Source organism: Sinocyclocheilus rhinocerous, unplaced genomic scaffold (assembly GCF_001515625.1).
Source record: "Sinocyclocheilus rhinocerous isolate Xijiao unplaced genomic scaffold, SAMN03320098_v1.1 scaffold344, whole genome shotgun sequence".
NCBI lineage: Eukaryota > Metazoa > Chordata > Actinopteri > Cypriniformes > Cyprinidae > Sinocyclocheilus > Sinocyclocheilus rhinocerous.
Window position 1 is genome coordinate 680,451 of NW_015627959.1, and position 16,726 is coordinate 697,176.

The following is a 16,726-nucleotide window of genomic DNA, read 5'->3' on the forward strand; positions in this document are numbered from 1 at the left end:
ATACTTTTTTTAATTGAAAAGTAAATATATATAAGCATACTGATAAAAAACATACATACTGTGGCTGTTATATTTGAATATATAAAACTGTAAAACAATTTCTGTACAGAGCAGGTATATTTTAAATAAATCTGAAAGTATTTTTAAATTAAGATAATCATATTAAACTGACTGAAATTCTAAAGAAAACCACTACAGCTCAGAGACCTCATTAGAGCAAAGGAACATTTGAGGACAATGCCTCGTGTAGTCGCTATGAATTTATCAGTGTGCACACTTACTTTTGGATTTTAGTAATAATAAATATGAAGGTGAAGATTGCCACATCAATAATTCCAAAACTTCCATAACCCAAATTCAGCTTGTTTGTTAGTGTGTATGTGTGTGTGTGTGTGTGTGTAGGTTTGGTCTATCTTATCAGAGTGGTTGGCTGTGATAAAACAAGAGTTGTGATGAGAAAATAAAACAGATCAATAGTGTCTGGGATGTTATCTGGCTTTACAGTGGTTAGAGCCTCAGCCTTTCTGCTGTCCAGAAGGGCCTGACCGTTTCTAGATGTTTCTTCTTCGAGACAGCAGAACATTAGAGCTTACCAATATGGACACCGATCTAGATAAGACTCGCTTATTCCACACACACCTCATCCCTCATCAGCCTCTCTTTTTTATTCTTCTTGCTCTTCATTTATCTCAATCTATACGTCTCGGTCACTATCTTTGCAGATGATGCTGTGTATCTTTCTCCACTTCAGAGTATATCCGAATCTTTTATTCCATCTTGCTCTCACTTGCTCTATTTTATATTTTCTACTTTTTAAATCGGAGTGTATTGTTTCTCACAGATGCATAATAAGAACAAAGAAAATGATAAGAAAATCAAACTGACAGCTCTAATAGATATTAAAAGCGGCAAAAGAAAAAAAAAAGAAGGAAACAGAATGAGGTGCTTTACTAACAAAAGAGGAGCTGGTGCGAAAAATGTCAATCACTCCCGCTCTTTCTTGTACTTGCCACATGTTGCAATTCATTTCAGTTTCATTCATATTTCCCCCCTTTTTTAATGAGAGAAACACATTTCTGAAGAAATCTTAAAAAAGGCCGATGGCAGACGAAGGGCGGAGACGCCTGGGCCGTGAACCGCAACATTTTCTCTCACTTTTTCGCTTTTCCATTTAAAGCGCCACATGCGCAGCCCCAACCCAAACCAATTTTTCCCTGCATGAATTAAATATGAGGCTTGGTAATGTTTAAATGAGCAAACGAGAGACAAGCTCGATCAAACCGGCTCCCAATGACCCGATCCGCTTCCCACCTAGGGCATCCAAAACACCCTTCATCATCATTGCGTAATAAAAAATAATAAAACAAAAAAATATATGGATAAGAAAATGTGACCTAGCTCGTTTTACAGCACAGTAAATCAACCTATATTACTGGCTGGTATCAAAGGTAATTGAAACTCTTTGAGTAATAGCACCATCTCCAGTAATGCACTCCATCAGCAAGATTACTGCACACACTGAACATATATCACACAAAGCAAAAAGAGCTCTGGTTGCTAGGAGATCTAGCCCCATTTGTAAGAGACAGAGAGAGAAATAGGGAGACACGGGAGTATGAAGTGAAGGTGGGGGTACAGAAAGGGAAGATGGCTTTTTCCTTTTCTTTTGTTATTTTTCTCCCTTGAAAAAAAAAAAAAGAAAAATCAAACCAATCATTTGCTTTCACTCCGAAATCGGTTTCTGTTTGGAATCAGAGGAGACGAGCGTGATCATAAATCAAATGTGAGCGTGATACAGGGTTTAAAGTGGAACCATACACTAACGCCTGCTGCAAAAGGGACATTAAACACCTCCGCACATGGCCCAGACTCAATAGCCAATCTGACAGCTTATTCCTCATGGCGAAGAGGTCAGAGGCTCTGCGTTGCATTTGATACACACAGCGGACCACTTTTTCCTCTTCATTCCTTCTTTACGTGTGAAGCCCCAAAACTGAAAATCATTTGACGTTCTGAAAAGTGCAGGAGAAATCCAGCCAGACGAATGCTCAAGGAAACACACTCTCACACACACATTTGCAACTCACTTCCACTTAAATTGGAAAAACAAACAAAGAGACTAAATAAATTACTTAAACTAAATGACTATCCTGCACATTTCCGCACATCGATCAAAAGCTTTTCTGACCAAAACCCATAATTAAACTTTTCAGATGGGTGCGGATATCGGGATCTTTCACCATCCATCAAGTGGGCCAGGGGAGCGGACAGCGCGAGCGGTTCAATTGAAAACGTAGCAGAGCGTGTGAGAAATTCCACGCTGAAGCTGCTTCCAATTAGCTGCACTGTAAATTTTTGAGCGGCGGCACGCAGCAGTTACACAAGCCACCACTCTCTGTCTGTCCTCCTCGAAGCTAATCAAAAATTAACTCAGAGGGAATATAAGAGGAAAAAAAGCATGTAAACGAATCAGGTAATTATGAGTGTGTTCTGAAGCATCACGATCAGGGGCGGTTTACAGAGGACGTAGTGATTTTCAGAAATGCCGCACTGCCTAGTAGCATCCTATTAATTGTGAAACTATAACATTTGAGAGCAAACAGTGTTGCTTTAATAAATAAATAGATAATATAAAATAATAAAAAAGTTGTGATGACAAAATAAATTAGTTTGTGTCTCAGTATTTCTCTTTAATTCAAACTAGCTGATTTTCTGAATCAAACAATTCGAATTACAGAACTGCAATAGATTCATTAGCCACTAAATGATCCGCCAAACATGCACACATGCCTAGACCATGAAGATAAAGACTAAATGAATGAAAAGAGAAATCGGACAAGAGTGTGAGGGAAGCAGTGCACATCGGACAGCAGAACAGTTGAATCTATGAGCATGCATTAACGGGGGGAGAAGGGGGTGGTGTTCAGATGTTACCTTGGTCAGGGCTCCTCCAGCGATGACCTGAAGGGTTAAAATGAACCCCCCACTCCAGGGCTGTAGAGGGTCATCAAGACTCAGCTCAGAATACTTAACGTCCTCTTCCCATTCCGTGCACACACATGCACGCACACAGCCGCTCTCACACACACATGCACGGCAGCCAGACCTGCGCGCGGCACGTACAAGATCAGTGTTCCGATGTTCCCACTGAAGAGCGAAAACTCAAGGTGGAAAAAAAAAACTGAAAAAGAAAGATGAAAAACGCAGGATGGCAGCTGTCTAAACAGACACGGTTGGTCACAGAGAGGTTAAAGAAGCATCATGTGTTCTGATTATCTCTCTCTTTCTAACACTCTATGCTGTTGCTGCTTTCTCTCTCTCTCTCACTCTCTCTCTCTCGCTCAAGCGGAGGCTGTGCTGATCGCAGAGGCTGCTGATGCACTGGGAAGTTTGCAGTCCTCGATGAAGCCCCCGTCACGCATGGCTGGTCCCGGCACACGCTATTGGTCGAGCCTCTGTCAATCTGATACTCTGGGGGAGGAGACAGCAGTAGGGGTGGAAGGGAATAGGAGGGGTTTCTGAGCTGCATTAACCATTTGGAAGCCAAAAGATCTGTTCTTTCCTCAGTCACCCCCCTGAATGCACATGCACACACACACACACACACACACCTTCAACACAAACACAGAATCCCCGGGTCTGCAGCAGTTACTGCTGCTGTTGAGGGAGGAAAAGAAAGCCCACCTTGACACAGTTCTTTCCTTCTAAAGTTTCAGTCCTGCTATTCTTTTATAAACTCTCTTTTTCTCCTAAAACACACACACACACACACACACACATATGAATACAAACAATTCAGAGCAACGACTACAATCCAGTATTTTTCCTTACACAAAAGGTTCTTTACAATTACCAAAACAAGACTCTATTTTTGCACATGGACCCTGTGTTGAAAGCCAAGCAAGTAATTGCAATTATAACAACCACAATTGTCACCTATTACAATTTCAGCCATTTTATTGGTGTCAAAATTGCAGAAATCATGCGAAACAAAAATAGAAAACTGAAGCATTTCCAGAGTCCAGTGGCCCATAAAGAAAAGCACAAGTGAAAGTTTGAAGGCTATTTTGTTTGATTTAGGAGCATGGCTGGGAGCGGGTCCGGTGTGAACAGAACATATTTGTGCATAAATGCATGACTTTATGATCACCCCCTACGGGCATGTTTCAGGAGAGGCCATTAGCCTTTCTACTTCACTGAGAGAGAGACCGAGTCTCACTACATTTCTATGCAGAAGAACTATTTTTTAGATTTCTGACAAGTATTTTGCACTGGCCGTTACTAAATAATAAAGTATTGTTCTGGACGTCTGGGTCTCAGCGTTTTTTTTGGCTCTACTTGACATGAGGGAATGTGGAATATTGATGTGGCAATCTTCAGCTTTCTAATTATTTGCTCAAATATAAGTGGCAATTTAAAAGAGTGATAAAGTCCATTACTAAATATATTCTCTCAGGCACTCTGGCAATTATCTGATCAAATGGATTATCAGTGTTCTATGTGTATAAATGTGCAGACTGAAGGCACCAAATGTACTTGTTTTACACATTCTTACATACAGACTATCTACATGAGAGAGAGTGTGTGTGTGCTGGAACTTACAGTTTATATACTCTACAGCTCAAGAGTTTGGGGTCGGTAAGATTTTTAATCAGTAAAATCAATAATATTGTGTAATATAATTTTTAAATTAAAATAAATGTTTTCTATTTTAAAATGTTTTATGGTGTAATTTACTGTGATGCACAGCTGAATTTTCAGCAGCTATTATTCCAGTCTTCAGTGTCACATAATCCTTCAGAAATCATTCACTCACGAAACAGTTGTGCTGCTTAATATTCTCGTGGAAACCAGATAATCTTTTTCAGGATTTTTTGAGGAATAGAAAGTTCAAAAGACCAGCATTTATTTGTAATAGAAATCTTTTGTAACATTATAAATGCATTTACTATGACTTCTGTTCAATTAAATGCATCCTTGCTAAATAGAAGTATTAACTTACTTTTAAAAAAAATCTTGCACAAAAAGATTCCTAAATACAATTGCAATTTTACTTTTAGAAGTAAAGTTAGTCTTAGATATTATAAGTCAATGGTATGTTCTTAGTAAATGTGAGTGTTTCTGTTAGCTTGTCTGTTTACCCAGACACACATGTTAGATGATCCTACACCAGATTACACTTCATCTTCACATCTGAGGGGATCTGTAACGAGACACCTTGGAGATGCATGCATATACACACAGCAGTAACTGAAAGACATATAGCCAAACAGCCATTAATATATGACAGCTCACTGTAAACTAATCTGCATTTGGTTATATTGTTAATATTCTTCTCAAAAGAGCTTTTCTGCAAGGAAAGGGTTATGAAGAGGGCGATCAATGCCTACTTTAAACAAAGGACTCATTAAAGGCATGCACGTGGAGAGCTCGGAGCGGCCGCAACACATCACAGAAAGCATGACTCAACAATTGCTCTCTTTAATGATCGCTGTAATCTAATTCTAAACGCCCTCATCGCTCTGCATGCACAAGTGTATAGGGCTTGACAGTAGACGTGATATATGTTGTGCTTTTTTAAATTATGTTTTTTTTTCTTGTGCCTCTCTGCTCCACTTGCTTTTGCATTACAATGCAGATTGTTTGCGGGGTGAGAGGGAAAGAAGGATAAAAAAGAAAAACAATTTTTCGTTCTATTGTTCGTCGTGTTCAAAGCTCTATGGGTAAGCTCGCTCGGCCGTACGAGAGTGTATGTGCAGTTTCTGCTTACCATAAAAACGCTGCCGCTGTTGAACACATGTGCAACCTGCTAAGCTTGACTTTAGCACTGCGCAGAGTTTATGTGCGGCGGGTTTGCGGAACAGGCCACCGGATCATTAAGTTGCAAATTAAGCATAGTTGCAGAGAGCGGACGAGTATATCCATCAGTCAGTGAAGTGTGAGGGCCTGTCACCGCAGAGAAACTGATTCTACCGGCCGCTAATCCGCCCGGGGTGCCTTCTCCTCTCTTGTGTCCCCAGGTACTGCACTTAACATTCAATTTTTATTCCTATTTGCTTGCTTATTTGCCCGTATGCCTGCCTATGCCAGCTGTTTACCATCTCCGAGAAGGTTGTGTAATGAGGTAAACAGTCCACTCCACAGTGACAGTGCTTCGCAGCGACGGACGGGGGAGATTGACACGGCCGATGAGGAGAAGTTGGGAATGACTGACAGCTGATGGGGATTCGTCGAGGGATGACGACAGGTGGTAATGCTAATGCAGGTCACGCATGTACAGCGGGACCTTCCTCTATTACATTTGCTTTCTTTTTCACTCTCTCAGCCTCATTCTCATATTCCCACTGATGCCGCCGCAGAGCAGGCCATGGAAAAGAGAAGGCTGTTTGCTCACACCGTGCCAGTCCCTGCAGCCCCTGGTGAATACAGCACCCCACAGCGCTCTTAAGCCCCAGCGCAAACAAGCCACATGCACGCACGTTGTTTGAACTTTCTCCTACAGTGGCAACTCATCTCTCTGTGTCTTCTGGGACTTGCTGTCTTTCTTTCCTTAATACACACAGGCTGATATTATACTTGATACTTATTTATGACTTGGCAGAGCTGTTGCTTAAATTTCCCGGCCCCCATAGCCCAGGCCTGATCAGTAGGCTGTACCACAAAAAAAAAAAAAAAACTTGTGCCCCCCGAGAAGGGAACCACAGCGTGTTCTATTTGGACAATAACAAACACCAATAAAAAAATCTGTGAAAAGCATGTGTATGCTGTGTGTGACTTTGATAGGTATTGGTGTTCAAAGCCCCACAGCCATCCCCTGTGGACAGTGGTCTGCGTGGGGTGCGAGTTCAATAAGGGGTCAGCATCAATCAGAGGACATGTCACTTTGCTTCCAGACCCGACTCTATGCTGACAGGCCCGAAAGCCAAATGTAAGACAGGGCGTGACCTTAGAGGTCACAAGGGGTCAAGTGACTTTGGGCTTGAGGAGGGCTGTGGCAAAGAGATTGTTAGGTTTTCCGATACTAATTCATTTTTCCTAAACCAGTAACAGGAAGATGGCTTTTAGTGCCTGGGAAAGGTTCAATATATGACACGGACATACACACTTTTGCGATTCATCTAAAAGGCAGATAGAAATTTAGCTTAAATTCCCTTCAAGGGCAGGCTAGTTTAGTGTCGTAGATTAATATGCCGCTAGTAGAAGAGTCACAGATGGCTCAGCAACACAACAGCCAAGCAGCAGCTGCTTGCGCCATGGCTGGTGTGAGATCAGTGCGTGGTCTTCACAGAGGCCTGGGCAAAAACACAATCCCTGCCTTCAGAAAACAATGCAAAATCTGCTTCATATCAATCAAAAATTAAATGGGTGGTGAAAACCAATTTAGCTTAGATTGTTAAGATATTTTGGGCACAAAAAGTGTCGTAAAGTACTTACATACACCCACACCTGCGCTGATTAAATTAGAGCCTTCTGTAATGTGGTGTGACGGTCTATTAGTGCAATGTTTCACTGGTAAATACAGATATTGTTACTGCCAAACCTGTAGATGAATCAGATGACATGTAACAAGGCATAATGGGCTATTGATTTTCTAACCACTCAGAGGACACTGTCGAAGATTTAATGGACTTCAGATTCTTAATATGCCTTAATATTAATATAAAAATATCTTTTTTTTTCATGTTAAGACCTTGAACTGGTCATGGTACTTTACTCAGCAGAACAGTAAGGGTTGGATTTAACTGAATTGTATTTTAAAGTGCTGCCCAATGATGCAGGGAAATCAACAGTGTGAATTTTCTATTAGATTTATACAGCAGGCCTTTGTTTGCAGAGAAAAATTAATACAGCACAAGCCCTGACCCATCCACTCAATAGCCATAACCACATTTAGAAATGTGACACAGCGTCAGGACTCATTAGAAATGCACGATTGTGTCTCGTAAAGTGATGCTGATGGAGATGGCAAACATGTCTCAGTATCTCTGCGTAATTAGATGCAAATTAGCGCCAATTTCAGACAACTCTATTCAAACATCAAACAAGACACCGTAGTTAATTATAACTAAGACAGGAGGTAATTTAGGCCTGTGCCCTCGTGCAGGTGTGAACAGACTTGCTAAAAGAGGAGAGAGAAGTGAGATAGAAGTGTGAGAGAAGTGAATGCCTATTTAAAGTGACTGTTGATTCACTCCTACCTGTTTCCAACTCTTACGTGCTAATTCTCAACAGAAGGTGCTTGCAAAACCTACCTGCGCCAATTATTGCTCATTTCTTCATTAGTGAGTGAGGGCATTAAAACTGATGGAAAGCTAGTTTAAATTTAGAGAGCTTAATTCATTTATTTTCCAGCTGTATCTTTGAGCCCTGCAGCACTAATGGGTACACGCTAAGATTAACATCACAACACCAGCTAGCCTTTTAAAGCTTTACTTCACAAAACTTTAAGGAATAACTTCTTAAGAAGTCCAATTACATGCAATTATCAAAACCGCTGTTGCAGAGGGCTGGCGATTTACGTTAAAAAAATTGCGACTGAAATGGTTTACATGTCAATGTATTGAGTATTAGATAAAAATTATTGTCCGACTGATATGAGTTTACACAAATAAAGTCTTCCCAGCCCTTTAGCGCGTGCCAAACGACGCCAATGCCGAACTACAGCTGAGTTGTCCTTTTAATATGCCCCACAATTCTCAAATAATGACCGCCCACAGACAGATATGCATTTTGAAGCGAGGTCCAAATCCTGTCTCCAGAGACAAAATCAACAAAAACAAAATAAAATGAAAATCTAACCACAGAGCTCCCATTTTCCTGTCCATTTGGTATCACAGGGGGCAAAGCTGTGGAAGCTCATTTTCACTGCCGCTTTGCCTGCCCAGAACGAATGAATATTTCTGATGAAGCAAATGCATATGCAGAGAAGGCTTACGTGCTACGAGTCAATAGGCGTCTCCCTCAGAGAGTCTCTTTTCTCTCACTGAGCATTGATCATGTGCTACATTTGCCTCCCGCTCACAGAATGAAAGAAAAAAATGAGGGTGTATTTACAGGGGCTTGTAATGATATCATATATCAGACTGACCCACTGGTGTAATGATTTCACAAAAATACCTCACTTAGAGAAAAGCAGAGGACAGTGCACGCTGAGATGGACTGTCGCCGAGCCGCCGCTTCTAACGGATGCTGTTTGGGAGCAGGGGAGGAATACAAAAATGGGGATTTGTTTTATGTCGTACGATGCAATAAACATCTAAAAATCTCTTTGAGATGGCAGATGGAGGTTGTTGCCAGAGATTTTCCTCCACAGAATTCAAGAGACTTCCCATGGTGCTGCTGCTCGTTTCTTGTGACGGTGGGCAAACAACATTGTGATTGCAGCTTACTAATAGGGCTATCCATCAAATTCAATATTTCATTTCTTGATATGCTAATGAATTAATCCAAATTGTCACAATTATATATGAAATTTTGAAGATTATTCCAAGATATTACATTATTACATTAAAGCAGAGAAGTAAATCATTGAACATGATGTTTGAACATGAAAAGGGCTTTAGAAGTCAAAATATTTTTTACGAGATATCTTTGGCAGTCCTGTCACATCCTGCTAAGTAGTTTTCTCCGAAAAAAAAGCAATTTGAGACCTCTATAAATTCTGTTCCATTTGGTTATGCTGCGTCTATCTGTTTTATGAATGAAAGAACGTGTCCTGTGTGAACAAATACACAAAAACATGGCGGTTGTACTGCTACTGAAACTTTCTGTATGGGTCACTGTGTTGTTGTTTTTTAAACACATTATTGTATTTATAATTAACCAGATTAAATGAACACGTTCAATTGAACGCCCTACTTATTTTGGATAAGCACTGGCCATTAAACAAAAGCCAGTGAGCAGAGAATTTTATTGCCGTCACTGTAATGCAACATGCGAGACTTTGAGAACTGAGCATCAGTTCAGGCCTCCATGGAGACGTGAGCAGAAAGAGAGAGTATCTATTGTCACTAGTGCATGCTCTGTCCCATACAACTGGAATATCAATATGCCACCTTCTCCAGGAGATGTGCTCTCTTATACACCCTCACTATGTCACATTTTTAGCTCTTTTTTTTTCTCCCTCCTGACCCATCCCTCCATATCTTGATGTATGTGCGCCCCATGCAGTTCAACACAAGCTGGATTATGGGGTGGGAGGTGTAGGCAGGGGGCAGACACAGCTGCTGCTGTCCCTTATGAGAAGAGACTCCCTGGGGTGACCCTTGTGAAAGAGGGAGGCCGGCTCAGCTAAGCCACTTCATTCAGCGGCCCCACGGCTCCCTGCCGGGCTCGGGCCAGGGGCTACACCAAGTGAAAGAGCAGCAAAGAAAAGGGCAAGGATAGAAATGGATAGAAAGACTGAAACAGGACTGAAAAAAAGAGCAAGACTGGGTTTTTGGAAAGGGGGGCGATTGGTGGTGGTCATATTTTATTTATTCTTTTTTTTTGGACTACTTTTCTGCTGTGGTGCGAGTCATGCAGATCACAGATAATTGTTGCGCTGTCAGAAAGATTTCCAGGATGGCAGTACGCCGATCTAACCCACAGAAGGGCTAAATAACAACAATCACCATGATCATAAAGAGCAGAGCCCATGCTGGAGAACTCCATTCACGCTAATCAGGAGTCCCACTGTTTTAGTGCATCGGGCACAGCACAAAGGCCTGCTAGCAGGACGCCCGGGCCTGCCATCACCACTACAACCTGGCTAAATGGAGCAGGTGATTTCCCAGCCTCCCCTCGGGCCCGGCCAATCATGCTCACAGGCAGGTGGAAGGGAGGGCGTATCAAGGTGCACGGCGAGGGCAATGCTAAAGAGTCCATGTGGTGGAAGCAGAGTGCACTACACTCTAACCGCAGCTACACCTACACACACTGCGAGTTTCATCCCTGCTGCAGGTAATAACAGGTTTGCGAGACAAATGAGGCTGCAGATAAGACGGTCCAAGCAGATGGAGAAGGAAAGGGTGGGGTCAGAGCCAAGAATATGAACCCACATGTCTGACACTGGCTTAATAAGCAGGAGTTGTGCTGATGGCAGCAGCTAGCAATCGCCCCATAGGGAAGTGAACACAACCTCCAGCTGAACCCAACACATCACACACACTGGACAAGCACTGCAAATACACAGCCAGCTTTGTCCACCGAGCTCAAAACAACGATGGAGGAAATATTCATAATTCCATCTCGGGCAAAGCTGGGAGGTGCTACTGCGCTTTGGGTAAAACTTGGGCTACGAGGCATCCCAATTTGTAGTTTGGCTTGATCTACAGCCTAATGCGACCTGAAGATTCATTCGAAATGGGCGCTCGGCCCAGAGACCGATGACAGTCTCCAGTGAGGGCAAATATACTGGCATTACATCATTCTGTCTCCCTGGGTCTTAAAGTGACACCTCCACAATTAATGCTTTCTGCTTACACTGTCAATACTGAACAGGCTAACAAATAGACAACAGAAGCAGCCCTAAACGATCACACTGTTCTTGTAGTTTGTTTTTAGATCCAATAATCAATATGTGTGTGATTGTATCTTTTCAAGAGTGGTGAAATGATTTAAGCTGCTGGTTGTTGGTGACATAGTTTGATGGTTGTTTTACAGTACTTCTCTCAGCCTCATTCTCTCAGAGTCCACCTTTAAACTGACGTTGCACAACATTTTTAGTTGCCATCACAGTCAGTCAACATTTCATGAATCGCTTTTCAATTACATCCTATTGGGTATCACTGAAGTTTAATGGTTTGTGATATGGAATGCTTATAAAGATTGATGGAGAGGAATTTATAACCTTAAGTCACTACCTGTCGGGCTCGCATAGGCACACGAGCGTGTTTATTAGATACAGACTCTTCAATCTCGAACTCGCTCTCTCTGTCAATGTGTATTGTGTCTGACTCAGTCAACCTTTCCTTTTTATTGCTGCTGGGTTGTGCTTCTTGTTTAAACAGCCAGATGCAGGCTCATGAATAAATTAATGTTTACAAACCAGATTGGCTGCCATAAAGAAAAGGTCATAAGAGGGTGTATGTGTTACTCTCCTTTTCTGTTCCTCTCTCAAATTCTGCTTGGTCTAATGCAACATTCTTAAGGGCAATGTTCTCATGTCCCGATTATCCTGCTGGAACCTACCTGGATTAGTGTTATTCCAACACTAAATCTGCAGCATCGCCCGCTGACCGTTGCTAGGGCTTTTCTGGCATGAGGTTGCACTTTTTACTAATCCAGGCCTCACATACTCTTCCTGGATTCTAAACCTAACCCTAAAACTCTAACCTAAACCACACAACTGGTTTAAGGCAAATGTAACAGGGCAACATCTCTTGTTCATGTCACTGTTGGCTCACATAAATGCAAATATTTGACACCAATCTAACATAAAAAAGCCTTTAAACTGTACAAGTAACACTCTAAATTAAAAAAAAATGTATGTTATAGACATAAAACCTTTGCACACTTCATTCATTCATTCGTTTGTTCGTTTAAAATAAAATAAATACCCAAATGCAGCCACAGAGTTACCTCTGCAGGTTGAGCATTGCAATGGATGCTCAAAGTTCAGACAGTTTCAACTTTAACCCTGTTAGCATCTGGCCTTTTAAAGCGTAGCCAATGATTACCAGATTGTTCACATGGCACATCATTAAATAGGTGGTACTAGCGTGGGAATCAAGACAGAAAAGAGATGTCTGATCTTCAGTTTATGGAGCCAAAACAAAATGACTTCCTATACCATAGACCTTGATGGATCATCATCATCATGAAGGTCAACCAGGAACATTGTGCCTAGCCCTGTGGTGAAAGAGCTTGACTTCCATGACAATGATAGTGACGATGATCCTGGTCACAATGTCAAAGGCATATCCACAAATCAGTGATCTAATTTTATATTATACACATTAGCTATTCTATGACATTTAACAAAGAATAAAACAATCAAAATCAGCTAATACAATGGTATGTGCAGTGCTTGGTCATATGCAGGTCATGACCCTTGTGTTAAAAGGTGGGTTTAACATGAGTCATGTGAAGGAGCCTTCATTTATTAGTAGCTATATTTATGACATAGACTACATATGACACCATTTCCCAACCTCTTAAAATGCGTCTGTTGGAAATTAATTGTGCTATTCCACCATATGGACCACCACAGAAACCCATCTGAGCATCTGTGTAACATTTTCATGATAGGTCTCCTTTCAGATGGAGCTACATTACTCTAGCAAGCACAGCAAACCCAGCAATCTTTTTGGTCTCTCTGCTAATGTTTGACAAAGAGAGAGAACGGCAGATAGAGAACTAGAGAAAGAGCTACAGATGGCATGGAGTTCCTCCCTCAGATTATTTGGCCTCTCGTTAGTTCAAACCCAATAGCTCATAGCTCAGCGTTGGCCTGTAGAGATCGGCGATTCCCCACATTTCCACTTCTCACACTAATTTCACTTCTAAACGTGCCAAATCACTCCAGTAAATCACACACATTTCGCATACACGCATCGGTCATGCTCTGGGAACATATCATTTGGCATTTAGATATGAGATAAAAACAAACACATTTCAATGACTGTCATTATCATTTTACTGTTCAAAAGAGAGGAAGAACAGAGAAGTGGCAAACATTTGAAGTCTTTAAGCGGCTTAGGGGACCGTGGACAATGGTGTAAAATGTTGGGCTTTCTTCGAGGGGCGTTATTTACTCATTTCACGCTTTGTTGGTCACGACTGCAGGATTCGAAAGGCGGCGGGGCACAAAAGGCCGCATCGACGCAGGGCCGGCTAATCTAGAGGCTTGCTCGGTTTCACACAACAGGCTTAATGGCATAACGGCAGCCATGAACACCAGGGCCTCTATACAGCGGCAGGACAATCACCCACTTTTATGCAACGGCCCTGCTTTTCAAAAGCCCGACCAGTATTGGGTCTTTGTCTGGACAAAAATCCCAGAGAAAATGTTTGGTTGAACTTAGCGGGGCTTTTAGCAGGCAACAGACAAAGGGGTTAGCATGTAGAGCTTGAGAAAGAGACTTAGCCAATGCAGAACAGTCCCTTAGTTTCAGAGAATTAGACAGTTCACTGTTTTGGGAAAGACGAAAATGAGCGGTCTGAATGATTGTTTTGGAATGCCAATACTCTTGTCTAGGGTCACCAGGAATCCTTGTTTTCCAGGAACAGTCCCTGTTTTTGGTGGTTTGTCCCCAACTAGTTTCCTCAAAAATGTCCCTGTTATTTCACCTCACAAATTCAAAAATATATGACCTACAATATAAAATATATAAACTATAATATAATATCAATATACATTATAAATGTAAAATAATTACTATATATATATATAACTATATTTAATGACAATTCTATAAAAAATAAATATATTTTTAAATTACATGGTGTAAATTCAATTGGTGTAAATTCTTTGCTTTCATAGTTAGTAATGTTAATTTACATTGTCATTGTCGTATAATTTGAATGCATTACATAAAATTGCAAGAAATGCTGTTATAAATATAATTTAGAGTTGTATGATAGAGGATGATCGACCACGGTCAAAATACATAAAACCAGATTCACCCCCCCCCCCACACAATTTTTTTATTCTTAGATAATAACACTGAAAATGATTTATTGATATATTTCAGAAATCTGGTCACCTTAAGCTAGTCAGAGGGTCATGTATCGATCATAGGGCTAACGGCAGCTTGCACTCAGAACGGATGAGTGCTGCTGAGGGTTCATTTTTTTCCCCATGGGGCAACAGCAGTTCCATTGCACTGACTGTGCTCTGTGATGGATATGTGTACTTGCTCACTCCATCTTCTCCAGTTCCTGTATTCTCTTTCTATATACTTCTGTTTCTCTCTTTTTCTCCATTACAGGTTCCCAATAAGGGTACTGGACCCTCTTTTTACTACTGGAAGCCTGGAAGGTGACAAATAAGTTCACCCAAACAGCCCTCAAAGGTTAGGCCTGCATTACACAGAGAGAGAGAGAAATAGAGAAAGAGGAAGCAAGAGGGAGGAATAAAGAGAGGGAAGGAAGACGACAGGCGGATTGATGGCAGGGCAGCGAGTCTGGTTTCACTCTAGGCTTTTCCTTAACTCCACGGCATTATCCATTCAGCTGTCACACACACAAACACACACACACACACAGCCAAGTCCACCACACCGAGGGGGTATGGTGACACAAAATGGAAGAAAGTCCGCTGTATCCTCCAAGAACCGGAGTTCTCCAACTGAGCTAAAAGCAAAATAACTTTCTAACTCTCTTTCTCACTAACTTTCTCAGTCACACACACATGTTAGATTTCCTATCATGATGGGGACTTTCCATTGACCCCTAGAGGTTTTACACTGAGCTCATCATATTTTTTTTATCCTCTGTCCCTTGTTGGGGGCGGCTGGCTGTAGACATAACCAAGATAATCTAAATAAGGACATAGACCACTATTGATTTTATATACAGTTAATAACATACAGTATTTACCAGGGGTGTAACGGTAGACAAAAATGACGGTTCGATATGTTCCTCGGTTTTGACGTCACGGTTCGGTATGGTTTTGGTACAGCAGGGGGAAAAAACTAAACATAAAATTGCTTTTTTAATATTAATGTGGTTTACTGAACAAATGGCTCTTTCTTTAAATTTAATTACACTTAAAATTGTCTTAGGGATAAAAAATCTACCTCAGATTTTGCTCTAAATTATAAAGAGCACCTTTACATTATTATAAGGTTACAATTAACAACAGAGCCCAAACTTAAATTCAATTACTATTTATTTTTATATAATAATCAACACTCAAATAAAAAAAAATTGTATGCAAACATGTAAATTGCACCTAATGGAGTTTTTAAATTAACTTCTAAATTATACAATTTCTATTTGTTGTTGAAATATAATCATATACACAGTGGCTGTCATAACTTGTTTCATAACAGATTTATTTAAACATACATTAAATAATTAAGACATCACTAACAGGTAAAGTAAAATATAATGAGTATATAGCCTAGTCTAATATTTTGCGAAAAGCTCTTCTCTACACTTAATTTATAGCGCACTAACGAGCTGTGGACACTGATGACTTGCCTGAGGTAAATGAAACGCTACGTGACATTTTGTTTACACTATTTATTTTTATATAATAATCAACACTCAAATAAAAAAAAATTGTATGCAAACATGTAAATTGCACCTAATGGAGTTTTTAAATTAACTTCTAAATTATACAATTTCTATTTGTTGTTGAAATATAATCATATACACAGTGGCTGTCATAACTTGTTTCATAACAGATTTATTTAAACATACATTAAATAATTAAGACATCACTAACAGGTAAAGTAAAATATAATGAGTATATAGCCTAGTCTAATATTTTGCGAAAAGCTCTTCTCTACACTTAATTTATAGCGCACTAACGAGCTGTGGACACTGATGACTTGCCTGAGGTAAATGAAACGCTACGTGACATTTTGTTTACAAGCTATTCTATTGACGTCTTTCCACGGTTGAAACACTGATTGAGTGATTACATGAGGTGTGAGATGTTCATTCATGTTTATTTCACATTAAAACTATTAGTAAAGAGGAAGAGATGATTGCGCTGCCATTTGAACTGAGGCGTTTATACAGACGCTATCAAAGAGCGTCAAAACGGCATTTATTGTTTGAATTTCCTGAAAAA

At 40.6% G+C, this 16,726-nt stretch overlaps 1 protein-coding gene across 10 annotated transcripts in view; it reads right to left on the bottom strand.

The window, feature by feature from the left end:
* The window catches only part of LOC107737101 (teneurin-3), a 318,045-nt gene that overhangs the window by 158,747 nt on the left and 142,572 nt on the right, over positions 1-16,726 (bottom strand). The window contains exon 1 of one of the 10 annotated variants that reach the window (XM_016548526.1): positions 2,935-3,389. The exons of the other annotated variants lie outside the window; for them this stretch is intronic. The gene's annotated coding sequence lies outside the window, so the exon portion shown is untranslated. Of the gene's footprint in view, positions 1-2,934; positions 3,390-16,726 lie in introns of those variants that run through there. 10 annotated transcript variants of the gene reach the window in all.